The sequence below is a fragment of the Oxyura jamaicensis genome, chromosome 2 (assembly GCF_011077185.1).
Source record: "Oxyura jamaicensis isolate SHBP4307 breed ruddy duck chromosome 2, BPBGC_Ojam_1.0, whole genome shotgun sequence".
In the NCBI taxonomy this organism is placed as follows: domain Eukaryota; kingdom Metazoa; phylum Chordata; class Aves; order Anseriformes; family Anatidae; genus Oxyura; species Oxyura jamaicensis.
In genome coordinates this window covers 24,144,572-24,162,840 of record NC_048894.1, presented here as the reverse complement: position 1 = coordinate 24,162,840, position 18,269 = coordinate 24,144,572, and the positions used below count along the sequence as shown (strand labels likewise).

At 40.5% G+C, this 18,269-nt stretch overlaps 1 long non-coding RNA gene across 1 annotated transcript in view; it reads right to left on the bottom strand.

Moving 5' to 3' along the window:
• Positions 1–12,908: 12,908 nt before the first annotated feature.
• Positions 12,909–18,269, bottom strand: part of LOC118162964 — a 90,312-nt gene continuing 84,951 nt past the window's right edge. The window contains exon 3 of the long non-coding RNA XR_004748744.1: positions 12,909–13,032. This is a non-coding gene — a long non-coding RNA (uncharacterized LOC118162964). The remainder of the gene's footprint in view (positions 13,033–18,269) is intronic.

The window sequence follows — 18,269 nt, the reverse complement described above, 5'->3', positions numbered from 1 at the left end:
GCTGGCAGCTTCAGTGTTTATCATGTCTCTGCTCAGTCACTTTGATTCAAACCTTGGACAAAGCAAAAACATCAAATACATGTGGGACATTCCACAGTTTGAAGATGTCATCCCTCTAAAACATCCAAAGCAAAATCAACAGTAAGGTAGATGTTTGAACTTAAACTTATTTAAACTGGCAGTTCTTTAATTTCACTGTTCTGAAGGGAAGTACATATTTTCCATCACAACTTGAATTTAGAAAAAAATTGCAGATAGTTTCTTTTTGCACATTTTTTTTCTATATTTTTTTTTTTTGTGAGCTTCATAACAGACGCATCACTTCCCTTGCTAGCTAATCTCCCTATAATCAAAGGCAGAACATTTCCCTGGTGAAAGTGAGAGATGCTACCAGAACTTAAATCCAACTTGGCACATCAGTTGTTATCACCTCAAATCATCAGATGATGGTTATCAGTGTTCACACTGGGTCTGGATATGAAAAGCATCGAGTAGTCGCAGCCTACAGGGACTTCCTACAGGGTTGTTGCAGCTTTTCAGTCACTTCTATAACTGGGTCCCATCACAACAGGAAATCTTGGAAGAGATGGTTATACCAGTGCCTGTTTCCATTCTTCAAGTGAAACTCCTGTGTAATATAAACAACTCTCTCTATCAACCACAAAGATTGTGGAGGGTGAAGATTTTTAAAAAAAAAGAAAAGAAAAAAAAAAAAAAAGCAACAGCTCATCCAGAGACATCTTGATTGCAGATGTTACTAAATGATTCTCTGGTGCTGGAAATGCTCATCCTGGCTACATGTTGATCATAGAATACATTCCGTTCTCATGGTTTTCTGACACAAAGAATGGAAGAAATGCCTCAGAATGTAACAAGGGAGAAAAATACTTCTGTATGTGGTGATAGCTCTCCCTATCTTTTAGTCTTGGAGTCAGATTCCTGCCTGAGGGGGCCTGCATGAGGGACGGTGAAAGTAATTATCCTGTCAGTTTAAATACGATTTTCTTTTACGTGTGTGTATCTTGTGATGTCAGTTGATTAACCTGTCAGTCATCTTTGCATGGCATGTGGCCACATGATGTCATGTGCTGAGCAACATGGTTTATTGTGCCAATCTAACATACAATTGTGAAAGTCTCCAGTTTAAGCTTTATTTCCTTATCCAAATTTTGCATTTTTCTTTTGTTTCAATCTTACATGTTACTTCTTCTCTTGTCTCCATACCTCCTTACCCAACATTTTTCATTTCTCCCTGACTCACTTTTTCCTTTAATTTCCTATCTTGATTCATCTCACCTTTTCTCTCCCACGCCCCACTTTTTTCAACTCTTCTCACACCCCTCTGTTCCATCTCTTCATTGTTTCCACACTGGAGCAGAGAAATCCATGGGACAGAGACCATTTTCCTATTGTCTCCTTTACTGCACCTTGCTCCTCTCAGTCTTCCTATGATACAGCTGAGCCACTCTGAAAAAAGAAGAAAAAGAAACTGAAAATCAGAGGTCTTCACCTTAACTGCCCTGGTTATCTCAGAAAAAGAAGGAAATCTAGAAGGTGTTATGGGTTAGTTGTAAACCCTCTCTGTACTGGTGAGTTTTATTCTTTTCTCAGCGGTATCAGAATTTCATCTTAAAGGACTTCACTTGAACATCACCAAATGGTAGTAAAGGCAGCTTTATTTGTTACCTCAAACTTCTCCATGGCCTGGAATTAGAGCACTGATTCTAAAACAGGCTTCATCAACATTTTTTTGAGGGAAGGATATGTTAGCTAGAGCCCAGCAGCATGAGAGAAGGATTAAAGATGAAGGCCTAACATGAGAAAAGTTGAAAATCACTAGGAAAGCCATCATATTCCTCTAACTAAAGTCAAAGTATGTATCATATATATTTTGTTAACTTGGGATGCAAGGAGTGTAAAAATAAAAAAGTGTATTATATCACCCACTTCTGCTTTGAAGGCCATGCCAAGCACAGGGTGGCCATTTGAGAGACTTGGACAGAGGTGTTCCCATGTAAAAAAATCAGAAATCAGCACAAGTTTACATTAGCAAGCTAGGGAGGAGATAAGGAGAACTGATTTCTCACACAGATTAAATCTGTTCTTCACATTTCACATGGGCAATGTGCTTTCCCATCCAGGTGGAGGACATTTCTGCATGAATTCTGCTCTCAGTAGCCAGGAGTGGAGACATAAAAGAAACTGTTCAGTGTCTCTGTTTGCAGAGATAAGTGAAAGAGTCATTGGCAATAACTCTGTAGTAATAGCAGCAGTATGTACTAGGCATGATTTGAATCTCTTGATAGTGATACCGGGATGCCAGAATATTTATCAAGCCGTTAGCAGAGGCTGTGCCTACCTGATAAGATGCCTACAACTGATGAAGTCCACCTGAAGACTCTGATGGTGTTGGGGCAGATTTGTAGCCGACAACAGTGGATAACAGGCAGTGCTGCCCTTAAGAGCATCATGCGCCATTTGTCAGCAAAATTATACAATCTCCTGCCAAAGGCAATCCTGAGGAATCTTTAATAAACAGAGTTAGGAAACATCCTCATGTATATGTTCCTCATGACTAGGAAGCCAGGAACAGCCTGCCCTGCTGAGAAAAGGTTTCAGTGTTGGTGGCAGAGGGAAGGGAGCTGGGAGAGGTTGGGAGAAAATTGGTTCCAAGAGTGATTAATCCAGGGCCTCATTTTATGCCCTCCCTATATCAAACTGTGCCAAACTTGTGATGGTTCTGTCCTTGGAAGATGAAATTGCCCAATTTATATCATTTAGTGTCTCTTAGTGTCATCAAATCAAAAGAACGTTCTGTCATTTTGACTGGAACTAGATTAGGAACAGATTTTTTGCTATAATCATCTGTAAGCAACAAGAATGAGGAAAGATTTCTCTCTGCCTTTCTGATGTTTAATCAGCACATGTTGTATATCTTGGATAACATCAGGTGCTAGCACTTGAGTTTAAGTTGAAAAGTGTTTTTCTTTGAGTGTCTTTTGTTAGTCAAGCCTTTAATAAAAGGCTTGTAGAAACAGTTTACCTCAGCTGCCCAGGTAAAGCACTGAAGTTAATGCTGGCACTTTTTTTTCCTTCTTGTTTTGTTGTGGGACCTCCTGATGGGAGCCCTCTGGATCATGGGTACTGTGGTCTAACCATCAGGTTGTGCAAGTTCAAAATACCTTTTCTGTATTTCTATCTCTCTGTGTGTAGAGGTATAGGCAGAGAGCTCAAGACAAATGGACAAGTTTTCCCTTAAATAAGTCTTATAGATTATAAACATAAAGGGCTTGTAAATGAAAAGTCTTTGTGCAGTTTACTTCCAGTAAACACAAAACAGTAGATAGAGAGGAGGAATGGGGAACAATTTTTTTTTCCTGTTCACAATGAATTAATTGTATAAATCCTTAACAATGATTAAACGCTATTGACAGACAAAAGTAAATACATCTTAATTTTTTCTGGCTTTTAAAACAAAGATTATCTATAGCAAAACTGTGCTTTCAAATGTGTTTTGAATTTGACAGTGTCTTTTTGACATTTATAAAGTACAGCGATGAGTATGTAATTAAAGTTCTTTGCTTGTTTTTCAATATTGCATTCTTAGCCCTCCAAATTTCCTTTAAGCTAGAGAGGGACTGAACAAAGGAGGAAGGCTTGCCAGCAAGTGGCCTGTTCCCATGCACGCCATGCTGTGCACCAGCACCGAGCTCCCCTTTGAACCCCACGCTGAGCCAGCCCATCTGCATGCACTGAGGAGCATCCATTCTCGACGTACTTAGGGTTTTGTTTCAATTACCACAAAAGGGCTAAGTGAAGAATAGCATGCTTTTCTAAATTTGTTTGCCTTTCCTTCTTTCTAAATATGAAGTATAATAAATTTGTGGCAAAGAGAGATGTTTTCTTGGGAGCTCACATATCTGGTGTGACTGCAGATAAAATACTGAACAGCATGTATAACCCTGGAACATTAGCACTGAATCCACAGGTAATGAATTTTGCTGTAGGCTGTTTTTCAATTGTTGTTTTCACTCCTTGCTCTCAGAGTGTGCTTTTCAGCAGTAAGTATCCTGTTCAGGATTACAGCACCAACGCTCCAGCCTGGGAGGGTTGGAGCAGGCTTAGCTGTGTCAGTAACACAAGCCCTCGAGCCAACAAACTCTGTCACAAGCACACAAAAAAGGCACAGCACCAAGGCTGTCTAGACTCTCTCACTGTTTCCAGCTTAGAAAACCTCATTTGGCCAAGACCATTGGTAGAGGTATGTATTTACCTCAAATTACTCATAAAATACAAATTGCTATTATAAAGCCAAACGATGCATTTAAAAAACAAATAAACAAAGGACAAATTACACAAATGGGCTGTAGGTCAGGGACAACAACTGGGCTCTCCCCTTTTTCTTTCCACTTGGCTCCAGCTTCATCCTCACTACTTTATACTCTTATATACCTTTCTAGTGAAAGAATGAAGTGAAACTGATGGCAGATGTAGCTGTTACATAGGAGTCAAATTGCCTGGTGGTAGCAGGCAAAGGCAGTTCATGGCATGTCCAGAGACTCAACTTGAACAACTGGAATTTTGCTGGTATGTAAGTTTTCACATGAGATATCCCATTCTTTTTGTGAATTAATTCTTCCCAGTGAGTTGCTAAATTCACACAGAAAATTGTCAGCAGGTGATGGGATTGAATGCAGGTCTCCAGAGACCTAGTTCAGTAGCCTCTAGCTACACTTTTCTGAAGGTGCCAGAGGCTGGATATCTAAAATAAATGCATTCAGAACTATTTAGATCTTTTGAGATTACAAGCCAATGTAACTATTTCAAGCAGAAGGCTAATCCATGACTGGATGCTGAATGGCTGTGCCAAGAAAAGCCATGCAAGAATGCTAAAGGGCAGTTGCTTTAGGAAAAAAAGCAGGTTTTCCTGAGGGACCTGAATGAGCTGCTGGAGGGGGTGAGGTATGGCAGAAGAGCAGACAAATGTGGCTCAGCCTGATCAGCAGCAGACAGAAGCCACTTGTGAACTGAAGCATGAGATCTCTGCCTCACGTGAATGTCACTTTGGTCCTGTCTCAGAAGGAAAGTGGAGCATGGGTCCTGTATGTGCTCTCTGTTGTACGCAGTTGGTTTACCCTCAGCAAATATTGTTCTAACAGAGCCTGCTGTCAGATTTGTATCTGTTGAACAGACACAAAACACTGATCTCAGTGGGAGGCAGGTACCTACTCTGCATAAGCACTTTTGCAAATCCCAAAAGGCATTTCTCCATCTTCAGGCACTTCAGCATCTTTGAAAATCTTGCCCTTTGTGCCTAGCTTTACCTCTCCACAAAACAGAGAGAAATCTGCCTCCCTAGGAAGTGAAGCAGAGTTAAATTTATTCATATTTGCTTTAAGCTGTGGAACCATACAGAAGATGTGTGGCACAAAGGTGCACTTCTTGTTCAGCATATTACACAATGAAGCACCTGTGTGTTCAGTTATTGTCCATGCTGTCATTGGCCTCATTTTTAAAGATGTATCCATGAATCAGAGGAAGGCAAGGTGCCACGTTAATGAATAATAGATATAGAAAGATCACAATACAGAAGCCATGCTGTTTTATGGTGGTCTGGCTGTTCCTTTATGAAGTATGCAAGCAATAAGTTCTGTTTCAGGTGTCCTCCTGTGCTTGAATGTCTTGCATGAAAGAGGTATAAAACTACTTCAGGTGCTCATTATGGTAATTGTGTAAGATGTTTGGTGAGATGAAGACAGCAAAGATGGCTACATATCTGGACCTTCAACTTTGGCTTCTAAAAGAGCTCTCCAAAATGAGTCCCAAGCTGTGTATGCTGAGGTCCTTCTGCAGTGAGCTCTACGGCAACTTCTCTGGGGCTTCCAGGTTGCAGAGGTCCTCTGGCTCTCTTTCCAGTGTTTGCTCCTCTATATTTTGCCTTAACTGTAACCTTTATAAGGTTTCCGAATCTGGCCCAGCACTCTTGATAACCTGAATAAAAGCAGAGTTAGCATTTGTGCCCTGAAAATTCCTTTTGCCCTAGTTTCTCAGTGGACTGCCTGCAGCAGAAATTATCTTCTGACTTGCTTGCCCTACTCCCAGGTACGTGAGCTCACGCAGGTTGCCCTGTTACTGCTGTTCTCACCTTGAGATTTTTGTCTCCTGTTCTTTTGCTGGGGCAGCAGCAATGGAGCTTTCCTGTCCTTCCTAGGACAATCTATCCTCAGCCTGGCTTTGATTCCTGGATGATCTCTCCTTGTCAGGTAATGGCCTGTCCTCTGTAGCTCAAAGTCCATTTTTCCCAAGGGGAAATTAAGAGGATAAGTTCTCCTGCTTTCTTCTTCCTCTTGTTTGCTTATCTGTACAGACAATACCCTGCTCTATGAATGTTATTTTTTTATATTATCGTTTACTTTGTCCATTTAGGATTTGGGGTATATTTTGGTTTATTTAGTTGGGGAACTTCTTGGCCTTTCCAAGTGAAAAACACCATAGAAAGCCATACTGTTACTCTACCCTTCTCCTGCGTGTGAGGACAACGTCTTAGATTTCAATAGCTGAGAGGCAAACAGGAGACGATTAAGTGACATGATTTGAAGCCAGAAGTCTTTAAGTCTTTGTTTTAATGCCTGGACAGACTAGGCATTCTGGTGCTCTGCTTGTAACTTTTCCATTTACTGCTATGAAGACAGAAATATGATCAAAGAAAATAAAAAAGGAGGATCTGCAGAAAACTTGTTTAAGCTTTACTGAAACATTCTACGTTAGCAGTGCCAAAGGCTGAGAACTCTCTCAGTGTGTTAAAGCCTTTTAATAATTTGAGATCACATTATAATCCCCTAGTCCAGAATCCTTATAATTTATACATGGTTTAATTCTTGGAATAAAGTTTTTTTTTTTTTTTTTTTTTTTTTTTTTACTCTTATGCCACAGTCAAGGATAATCATTTTAAATGCTGAAATGTGCTAAATACTCTAATTGCACTAGTTTAAGTGTTTTATTTTGAGTTAAAGTCACTCAAAACTTTAATATGACAGATAAGATATAGAGTAATAATTCTAACTGTGGCTCAGAACAGGAAACAAATCCTGACTTTGATCTGAGTAATAGCGCTTCTCTTCCGGACCGACAAGGTTGCATTAGTGCCATACTCAGCCTGCGACTGAGGCTTAGCCCTGGGAGCACCCAAAGAGCAGCTGGCTCCTGAGCGCTCATGAGCCCCAGGCTCAGCCCCATGTCCTGTCTGTGCAGATGGGAGAGGACTCGCACAGCTTAAGTGGGAGGTAAGCTCGGGATGTCACTCTCCCCTGCCTCTGAGGTGTCACAAGGGGAAGGAAGTAGCTGCAGATGTCTAAAACGAGCCTGTTCCCAGCTGGCCCATCCCTCTGTCCCTCATTGCCACTGGCATCCTGGAGAAGATAGGAACTGCCTGCCCCCACACTCAATCTGTTTCAAGGCAGTCACAGCAATTATCTTAGACTACTTCTGGCATAGGAAATGTGTTCCCTCTCAGTATACACAGATTTTTGAAGCTGAAGCTTTTTATGCATTTGGTAGAGTGGTTAAACAAGCAAAGCAACAGCCATAAGACAACAGAAAGCTCTGAGGAAAGAAGGGGCAGCTGGTACACACGTTTAAGGGACAAGCGTGGGGTGACAGTAAGCCTCCCAAGGAAGAGGGTACATATGCGTGGCTCCCAGCCCTGCTGGAGAACAGTAGGGTGGGCTCAGCCTGTACTCCTGCAGCTAATTGGGGTATAAAATGTTCATGCTAGCAGGAAATCTTTGAGTGAGCCTGGGGTTGGAAATTTATTCACATTTCTATGCTGCTAAACCCTTGTGCTAGTTCACCTTAGGCCTGCTGATCACCTTTGGGGATACAGCCAAACTATTCAGGGGTGGATTTCTAACAGCATGAAGGGCAAGCTGCCATGTCAGTCCCACTCTAAGGCACCTTGGGTGTCTCAGATTTAGGAGTCCGAACATATATGTCCAGCACAATGTAAATATACTACGGTGTCCTGCCTCCCTGCAGAAGGCCATAATTTTCACATATACCTATCATCATCCTACATGGGTGCTTTCACTACCAGAAATCATCTGAAATGGCATTATTTACCTATGTTTAGGCACTTGAATATCTCCCCTAGTGTCATGTTGTTCTTGCAGCTATTCAAACTTCTAACAGAAAGAAGGAAAGTCTGCTCAGTTCTCCAAGCTCATTTCAGTAGGTCACTTCCACCTATTTTATAAAACCACAGTGAGCTGGTGGTCCTGCAGTTTGTACAGATTTTCCTAATTTTTTAATGTTTTGATTGGGAAGAAGTCATACTTCAAAATCTTGTGCCTAAAGTTAATCTAGCATTATTGGGTTTCAGAGTTAGCTTGCATTTGAAAGATCCTAACTTCTGCACCTCATAGGCCACCATCTCCACTGTGCCAAATATTTTGAAGGAGTGTTGGTCTTGGCAGCATGTTTGGAAAGTTACAGGAATCATGAAGCCAGATCATGGAGGAAATTTGTAGAGTTGTGTGACTTTCATATAAGATGTGCTACCAGAAGCTCTCTTTTCACTCTGAACTCCTCTGGTGATATGGAGGGTTGTACTTGGTCAATCCGGTTTCAGAATCTAAAGGTTGTATGGCTCTGATCGAAAACCTACCCATGTAAATACTACACATCTTTTTAAAAGCAACCTCAGTGCACAACACTGTGGCTCCATCAGTCTGGGCTCTCCACTGACGCCCTGAATCTCAGTCCTCTCTGGCTCTGCATCCAAGAAAACTCCTCTTTTTGACCATTCTGCTGCTCTTCTGTTCAAGCTAGTTAATGACCAGCTTGGGTAAACAATTCTGTTACTTGTCTTGTTTCAGTCCTCCGCAGTTCCTGTTCTGGGTATTTTATAACACCCAACTAATTCTGTTGCTTCTTCAGTCTTCCCATCTCCTCTCAGTATTTTTTACACCAGGTGTCACACATGCCATCCATTCAGCTGTCTCAGATTAGAAAAAAATGGTAACAAGGCACTCTTATTTGATTTAAATACTAAATGACTTGCAGTCTATACAGGTTTTGGACAAGAGGATTTTAATGTGATAATGAACTGTAAGGCCCAGCCACAGGACATCCTTGTCCCTTGGGAAAAAGCTGCTTAGCTGCTGACCACCCTGCAACACTCAGAAATAACACAAGAAATTTATTGCCAGGTGGTTACATTGGAGGCAAAAATTCATAAAAAGTATTAGGGCGTATTCTGTGATGAACTCAGATTCTGAGTGTCCAACTTGATTTTCCTTCAAACATGTTTTTTTCCAACACTTCAAACACTTATTTTCCAAAAAGTAGTGGACATCTAATTCCTGAAGATCAGAATCATTCCACTTTTGGAACTGAATTCAAGACCAAATATCCAGATTATATATTATTTTGAATGAATGCATATAAACCCTCAAGTATCAGCCCATTAAGCCAGAATTACCAGAGGTCATGAATAAATTTGTCAATGAACAGGTTTAAATTTCAGTGACAGTTTAAGGAAAAATTGTATTTTTGCCTTGCTTTAATTGCTATGTGCTACAGTTCCAGAGGAAAGACTGACTGGCTAAGCAGTCAGAAGAAAAAAAAAAAAAAAAAAAAAAAAAAAGATACTATTAGCACATTTAGCACATGATATATGGTGCTATTTTCTGTGCCACCGATTCTCCTCCATATTGCTCCAACTTACCCAGATCTCACAACAAACTCCAATCTGTCTGTCAGCAGCCTGGCTGTTATTCCTGCTAAGATCAATACCTCCTGGTTGGTTGTAGATATTTAATTGTCCCCAGATGTGTAATGTACAGACTGCAGCCTTACTGTACTTGTAACACTGAGGATAAAGGGTCCGTGACCAAACCTTTCTCTGAGCAAAAGTCACTTAACACATTTTTGCATTACAAAATATCCCACAGTGAGATCTCACTGGAACCAGATGTTCATAGCAGAAAGCATATGGCAAGAGGATGTAGATCCATTTTTCTTAAGTCCTCTTGAAAAGTCATTGTATCATAGCCCAAATTCTGCTCAAATTCATGCTTATAATCCCCAAAGCCTTTTCCAGTTAAAAAAAATAATAATAAATAATAAAAAAAATCTCTGCTTTCCTTGCTTGTGAATCATTTCCACATCCATAGATTTCCAATGGTTTTCAAAGAAAGCAGCTGAGAAGAGAATTTGACCCACAGTGTACAAGGTGTGCATGAAGCTTGAATGAATGGAACATGAATTACTGAATGAGTGCTTGTCCTGGAGAAACAGAGACAATAGCCAATAAAAGGTCAGCTTTTGCGTGTTCCATAAATATTTAATCTCAACTTGGATAGATAGAAGTTTCCAAACAATATGTATGCTGTTTATCATATCAAGTCATCTCATGTTATACACTGCCTGTTGGTGCATGACAGCTGCCTAATCTGTTTATGTAGTTGGGTTTAATCAGGTGAGTTTGTTCTTATTGCATGGATTAAGGTGTCTGACAACAGCCTTCTTTTAAATTGAAAGACTCTGCCAATACAGACAAGAGCAGGGCCTTAAAAACACTGTAATACAATGCCTCAGGCTAATGAGGGCTGAACCAGCCTTTCAGTTTTTCGTTTAACCCCCTCAAGCCCACTGATACTGCATCTGCCAGAGGGGTTAATCTAGCTATGCCCAGGAAAAGGCTAGTTGCAAAGTCAGATACATGGCCTTCACGCCAGAGGTGAGAAGAGCATTGTGAAAAGTGTGTAGCAGGTAGCATCCAGGACGGGAGAGGTGCTGCTCCCCCTCCTAGCAGGTGGGAACAAAGAAGTGTGAGGCTGACTGGTGACTTCCTTGGTGGCACACAGCCAAACCTGCAGTGTCCAGTGCAGGTCCCCTTTGCCTGGAAGGCTGGTGCTGCTGCCAGTGCTGCTCCTAAGCATGGCAGGGGAGTACAAGAGTCTCCTAGCATCTGAGAAAGTGTATGAAGAGTCATGCTTCAGGCCTTTCTATATTAGATGGCCTTTATTTGCCATCCTTAGGCACAAACCAAGCTACCCAATCACAACCCAAGCTACTCTAAGTAGAGATGTTACCATTTATTGACTATAGGTGGTCTTGCCAGTGGTAGGAAAATTACCTAACATGTTTCTATAATAATCTTTCCCATTCTTTGTTCCCTTTGCTCTTCACCTGTGATCTTTCAGGCAACCGCATTTTAAAAAAGGTCATGAGGTGATGGAAATGCTTTCAATAGCATTTGCAGTATGTAGGAAATAGTAAACTGTACAGGTCTTGTCATTTAATAAACTGTGAATATATGAATCATTTACAAAATAAATATGATACAGCAGCTTATGCTCAGAAAAAGGAAATGTGGTTTTTGTCTGTAGGCTATAAATAAAAAAACTATATTTTTAATTTTGACCTGTCTCTTCTACTTAAAGATATATATGTTGTCTTGCTGAATTTCACCATTCATGCAGAATGAGTACATGCCATATGTAGATACAGTAACAGGGTACTTTGAAATACTTGAAGAGCTAGTCCAACATCACTGAAGAAATTCTGCAACATCAAGAGGACAATTAACATTTTTAAAATGATAAATATTTGATTGATAGGTATTACATAGATTTGATTTTTGACATATAATCAAAGCATCATTCTCAAATACTCAAAGCAGCCACATTTTGTTTGTAAGGCAGAGACATTTTTCCTTCCATGTTTTTGTAAAGCCATAAACCCTTGAAAGGGATTATATAATATTGATATATAATCTTTTATGCAATAGGACTTGCTCTGTGATGATCTAAAAGCAGTTCTCATCCATTGATGACTGAATTCTCACCATACTCTTTGTTAGGGATTTTTTTTTGCTGTTTTGGAGATGAGTGACTGAAACACAGGTTGTATCTGTACTAGGAATTCTGGTATATGAGTTCCTATACATTATGGGAGTGAAGTACACTTAGTACAGATACAGTTGGACAAGCAGAACTGCTTTGTACTGGCATTATAAAATCCTTTTACCCTTCAAATGAAATAGGCTGTATTAGTAAAAGCACAATTTTCCCTAAAGTGACTGCAAACCTAAATTCTTCTGGATAGGTCTTCTTTATCTAAATGAAAATCCTGCCTGAGCAGATTTTTAGGATTTTCTACCTTTGTCTGGACTTTATGGGTGGATGCTTTGCAGCCCTCAGGCGCAGCTGGTTACGGGAGCAGCTCTGGCCGTGCTTCTGCAGTCAGACATTCAGGACACACCAGTGTGAGCAGCAAGCGCTGGGTCAGACAGTGCTGGGTGTGCTGTGCACCACCAGTACTGCTGCTGGGAATCTGTGCACAATCACCAGTGCCTTGGGGTTTGCTGTATGTGTGGGGTACCGTTGCTCCATGCCAGTACCACAGCATTTCTGCCCAGATGTTCCTGGAAGTACCGAAACTGCTGTGCATGTATTTCCACCCAGGAAATCCTGAGTATAAAGAGGATGGTTTTAAGTTTAATGGTCTAACCTGAGCCTTGGGCTGCCATATCTGTGTCAGTCAAAGATCCATTTCCATGCTGGACCAATACAGCAGCTGCCAAAGCACTGGCAAAGGAGAGTAAAGTGTCTTGCCTATGCTGCCCATGCAAATCAGTCACAAAACCAGAAGTTTATCCCATTAAAAGCCAGACCTTGCAATCAAATGCAATTCCCATTGAATTCCCTCAGCAATGACAATTTACCTTCTTTTCACCAGGGCAGCTTTGCTGCTACATAGAGTTTCTGGGATAGCAGTGTGTTTCTGTGTAGCATGTGGTACACACATTGGGTCATAGTCTTTTAGGATGAGGAGGACTCATGATGTGTATACACACACACACATACACACATAGGTATGTATAAAATGTCAGCCATGCTCACATAGTTTCTGGTACTTGCCATATTGGCGGACAAATATCACTCATGAACAGGTCTGTGATTTCCAGTCAGCTTGCTTAGTAGTGTCTGCCTTGAAAGGCACAGATAACACTGGTAGCTCTAGAAATGCCTAGAAAATATTGAAAACCTTCTGAATTTCTAGACATAAAGAGAGGAGATTTCAGAAAATTCATTTGCAGTAGCATTAGTCTTCAGGAACTTTTCTAGGCAACAGGCAACAGACCATTTTTCCTTTTTTTTTTTTTTTTTTTTTTCCATTTTATTGGTAGTGGTGGAAAGTGGAAAGGCATCCATCGGTTTTAACTTTAGTTTCTGTAACAATTCATTTACAAATACAAACATATTAATTAGAGTCAGAAACTTCTTTCATTCTAAAAGCTTATAATTCCATGAGGTGGAGGGAACTGAACCAGAAAGTAGGCCCTTAAATGGGAAACAAGGAACAATTGCTTTTAATGTGGAAAAATGAGCCTCTTTTTTACCTTTGGGTAATCCAGGCTGTTACATATTTGTTTTTAAATGCTAGTGAAAGAGCAGAAATTAATCACATAAAAACTAGTGTAACATCTACAGACTTCAAGACAAGGAGCCAAATGTTATGCAACCTGTTTAACTGAGTTTCATATGGAATTAAATCACTGTAACCATGGGAAGAAAAAAACAAAACAAACAAAAAAATAAAAACAATGAGGAACAGGTTTGTCACATTGTTTTTGCAGTTGCCAGTTTGATGTAGAAATTTGTAAAATCAATGAGACCTTTCAGGACAGGCTGCATATGAAGCACTCGCTATCTGTTAAGTGTCATCTTTCCTCCCATCTACAAAAGCACACCAGCTCAGCAAACCCTGTCCTCCTGAAACATGGTCTTGGGTGCTTTACACTGAATGGCGAATGATCTTGCCAAAAGGATTTAACCAACAGGATGAGCACATTCCTTTGGTTGGGATTCACTAACCCCATAACCCCCTGTCTGAAGACTGTGTTGCTTAAGAAAAAAATCCTCTCTAGCCAAAAAGAGAGAAGGAATGAGCTCCCAAAGCAAGCACTGGCACATTCCTCTGAACCTTGAAACAAACCTTCCCAAAATGTTGGTCCGAAACATATTATTCTCAAGGTGAATTTACAATTACTAATGCACTTCTTAATGATTTGGAATAAGTTTTCTAAGAGGGGAGGAGTGTTTTTGTGTCATGTCTCAGAAGCAGCATTGCTGATGTGTGTTGCAGGGGCAGCTGTAGCATCATTCCATGGACTGGCAAAGGTCTCAAGAAAATGCTTTCAAATACAGATGCATAAAATTACTTGCTTGTATTTGATGGCCCATGTTTGAAAACAGGACCTTTAATCTCTTCACACTGCATTCTACTCAGCTACACACAGCTCCGCCGGGAAGCTTAATTAATGCATGTGAATGCCTTTGTGGTCCTTCAAGAATGATACAGCAGAAACACGGGATTTTATCACCTCTAATTCTCTTTGCCCCTGAAGGATAATCAGCAGAGAATTTCAAGTGATAATAGATGAACACATCCTGTGGTAGATACATGCTAGATATGCATCCATGGTTCCATGGTTTCTGTCAGTGAATTTGTGGCATTAAAAAAAAAAAAAAAAAAAAAAAAAAAAAAAAAAAAACAGGGGCCCTAACCTGTGTTTGTCTCTATCTTCCGACAGGCTTTGCTCCTCTGGCAGACCCTGAAAAGCAACAGTTCCCATGGCATGGGATGCTGACAAAGTGAGGTACTGAAAGAGATGGATGCAGCTGAGAGAAATGCTCCATGCAAATATAGGATAATAATTTTCTCTTCTTTTAGCTTAAAGGAGTTACTGTTTTGTAATCCAGCCTAGTGAGACTGAACTCCTCATGGCATCCTGCAAAAAGCCTTCTAGTGTCAATGGATATTTATTACTCTATGTAGCTGGTGGCACATCCTCTTTATCTTCTTATTTTTTTAATTGGTTTACATTCTGGAGATGTTAAAATAAACACAGCTTTGTGATTTTTGGACCAAGAAAGCAGAAGCCAAGTGTTATTGTGGAAAATGGTGTGTTTATAGAAACTGTATTTTTGTCACATGATCCCTAGTGACACAAGAGTCAAAAGCTGAGGGAAAATAAAATATTTTAGGCATAACCCAGCATTCCTTCTGTACCCACCTCACTTATTAACCTCAGGATCAGATGAAGGTCTCTGATGTACATGTGGGGAAGGGAGTTTCTTGAACCAGAGTGGTACCAAATAGAGTAGGGAAAGAAATTGCTATCAGATAGTTACCTCTCCTCTTGGTGAATGGAAAATGGAGTAGTGCAAAGATGATCACCCCATCTCAGAGAGGAAAGAAATGTATAGCAAGAGAAAGGATCAGTCCATCTTCCAATACCCCTGTACTCCAGCACCATGCTTTAGGTGTATCAGAGCAAAATTGTGATTGTCCCCCTGTACTAGTGATTGTCCCCCTGTACTCAGCTCTGGTGAGGCCGCATCTTGAGTACTGTGTTCAGTTTTAGGCCCTTCACTACAAGAAGGACATGGAGGTGCTTGAGCAAGTCCAGAGAAGGGCAACGAAGCTGGTGAGGGGTCTGGAGAACAAGTCTTACAAGGAGTGGCTGAGGGAGCTGGGCTTGTTCAGCCTGGAGAAGAGGAGCCTCAGGGGAGACCTTATCACTCTCTACAGGTACCTTAAAGGAGGCTGTAGTGAGGTGGGGGTTGGTCCCACGTGCATTCACACGTCCCACATTCTCCCACATCCCACATTCTCCCACGTGCCTGGTGACAGGACGAGGGGGAATGGGCTAAAGTTGCACCAGGGAAGGTTTAGGTTGGATATTAAGAAGAACTTCTTTACTGAAAGGGTTGCTAGGCGTTGGAATGGGCTGCCCAGGGAAGTGGTTGAGTCACCGTCCCTGGAGGTCTTTAAAAGACATTTAGATGTAGAGCTTAATGATATGGTTTAGTGGAGGACTGGTTAGTGTTAGGTTAGAGGTTGGACTAGGTGCTCTTGGATGTCTCTTCCAACCTAGATGATTCTGGATGGTTCCTAGATGGACCTAGGAACCTTGATGGACCCTGAACCTAGATGGTTCAGGTATTGTTCAGCAGCATGGATGAGGCCATCATGTTTTGTATTGTAATAAGGTACAAAGACACAAGGTGAAAAAGAAAAGTGATAGCATTTATAGGATGCATAGTTGATTCCAAATGAAAGAAACATGTCACTTTTGCTAGACCAGATAGAAACATCTGAATGGCATTCTCAGCATGTACTAACAGTGGTACTAGCAGGGAAAAATGAAAAAGAAAACTGGATGCAAAATAAAGCTGTTTCTTTAAACCTTGTGAGATTCCTATGGATGTATTTCTAAAGACATCAGATGAGAAACTGGAGATGTTTATGAAATGTGGGAAGGTGAGTCTTATGGTTATGGATCTGGGCTGCACACTTTCAGCTGATCCCAGGCACTGTTCATGGCCACATAGTGAGCAGCGTCTGCTCTGATGCATCTCCAGGTCCCTGCAGAAATTACCAGTCCTCTCTGCTGGTAACTAAGACCATGAAAGCTGATGAAATGCTGCAGTGTGAAGTGGCATGACACCTAATCCCTGGTTGCCTTATAGCCTACTGGCATCCTCAGTCATGAGTTGGGTGCCCACCTATTGCAAATAATAAAGAAAGCTAGGAGGCTGGATAAGGGTACCTCAGAAACCAGCTGAGCCAGGAGCTGACTAAATTAGCTTTGTGAAGTGTAAAAACAAAAATACATTTATACACACATATATACACATACATGTTTAAAGAGACTAAAGAGGCAAATAGGTGTTCAGGTATCTCAGATAGCTTTGGCCTTAGGTATCTCTAAAGATTCATTTAGATACTTTAAATCAACCCAGAATAATGCAAGAAAGTGACCACATACCTACAATACATATATTTTGTACAGGTAATATCATATACATATAATATATATTATATGCAAATTTATAATACCTGAGAATACCTGAGAATACCTGAGAATACCTTGTCTTCTTTCGTAATTAGAACAGAAAAATAACCACTTTTAGACACAATTGATTTCAGTCAAAAGTAAGTGCCTATTACAGAAGAGATGTTACAAAAACATATATTTCTCACCACCATGACAGAAATGCAGGGGTGGATGAGGTGAATCTTACACTTGAAACATTTTTTTAATTTCTTGCCTTTGTTTCCTGTGTGTTCAGTTAATGGTAACTATTCCAATTTTCCCCATCTTTGTGTAACTTGTCACTTGAAGTTTGCTTTAGGGGAGAGGGTATTATACAGCCTGTAGACATTCTGGTAGAAGTTGATGGTTTGTAAGAGGTTCTAGACATCACTGTGATATTGCTATTAACCATGGTTGGCTGCACAGTTCATAAAAGGAAGGCCAAAATGCTGTCTCTTTCATGAACCAGGTGAGGCCTCCTCACTCTGTCTTTACTAGAACAAGCATGCCCAACCATCACAATCAAAGAGTAAATGTAAAGACTGACTTTATTGTGCTCCATCTGTCCCCTATTTCGAAGATTGATGTTCTAGACTTCCATATGTTTTCTCACATTCCTCTGACTGACCATTAACTTCTCCTTGGTGAGATGGAAACTATAACTAACACCTGATTTCACTTGAATCAATGGCAGCAAGCACTTTACATCCTGTTGTGTTTGGAGTTTATTAGAGAGTGGGTTTGAACTGGGGATTTTTCTGAGTTGGGTAACTCCTCTGCTCTCATTCTCAGAAACACATACTTAGAAGTTTCTTGTTCTTCCTTAGCTTATTCCAAATATTTCTGCACTTCAGAGCATCTCTTTATTCACCTGGGTTTTTTATATGCCAATGTGCTATCATTACCACACTTAATTGAGTAATTCCATATGATGATATGGCAGTCCATATATAACATACAGAAAAAAAAAAAAAAAAAAAAAAAAAAGTCAGAGCTTCTTTGACTCACATTAGTTTTAAAAGCTCTCTAATACATCAGGTTATTTGAAGAACAAATATTCCCTATGTGTGTGAAAGAGAAAAAGGAATAGAGAGTATGCAGAAATTCCTACAGGCATACCAAGTCAAAACACACTGTTATACATTTTGTCCCCACAGGATAATGGTGAGACTTCCACAGTATATGCCCTACTTTTCTCACAGACCCACGATTAAAGTCTTGAGAACTGAAAAATGCACTAAATGTTTGTTCTATACTCCCTTGTCAAGCTCACATGCAAATCCCGATGTGATAGTTACAGACTGTCATTCCTCTGGCCGCCTACAAGACCATGACCTAGTGGACCTAGTGGGAAGGCTCTGATCCGTTTTTGAAATTAAGT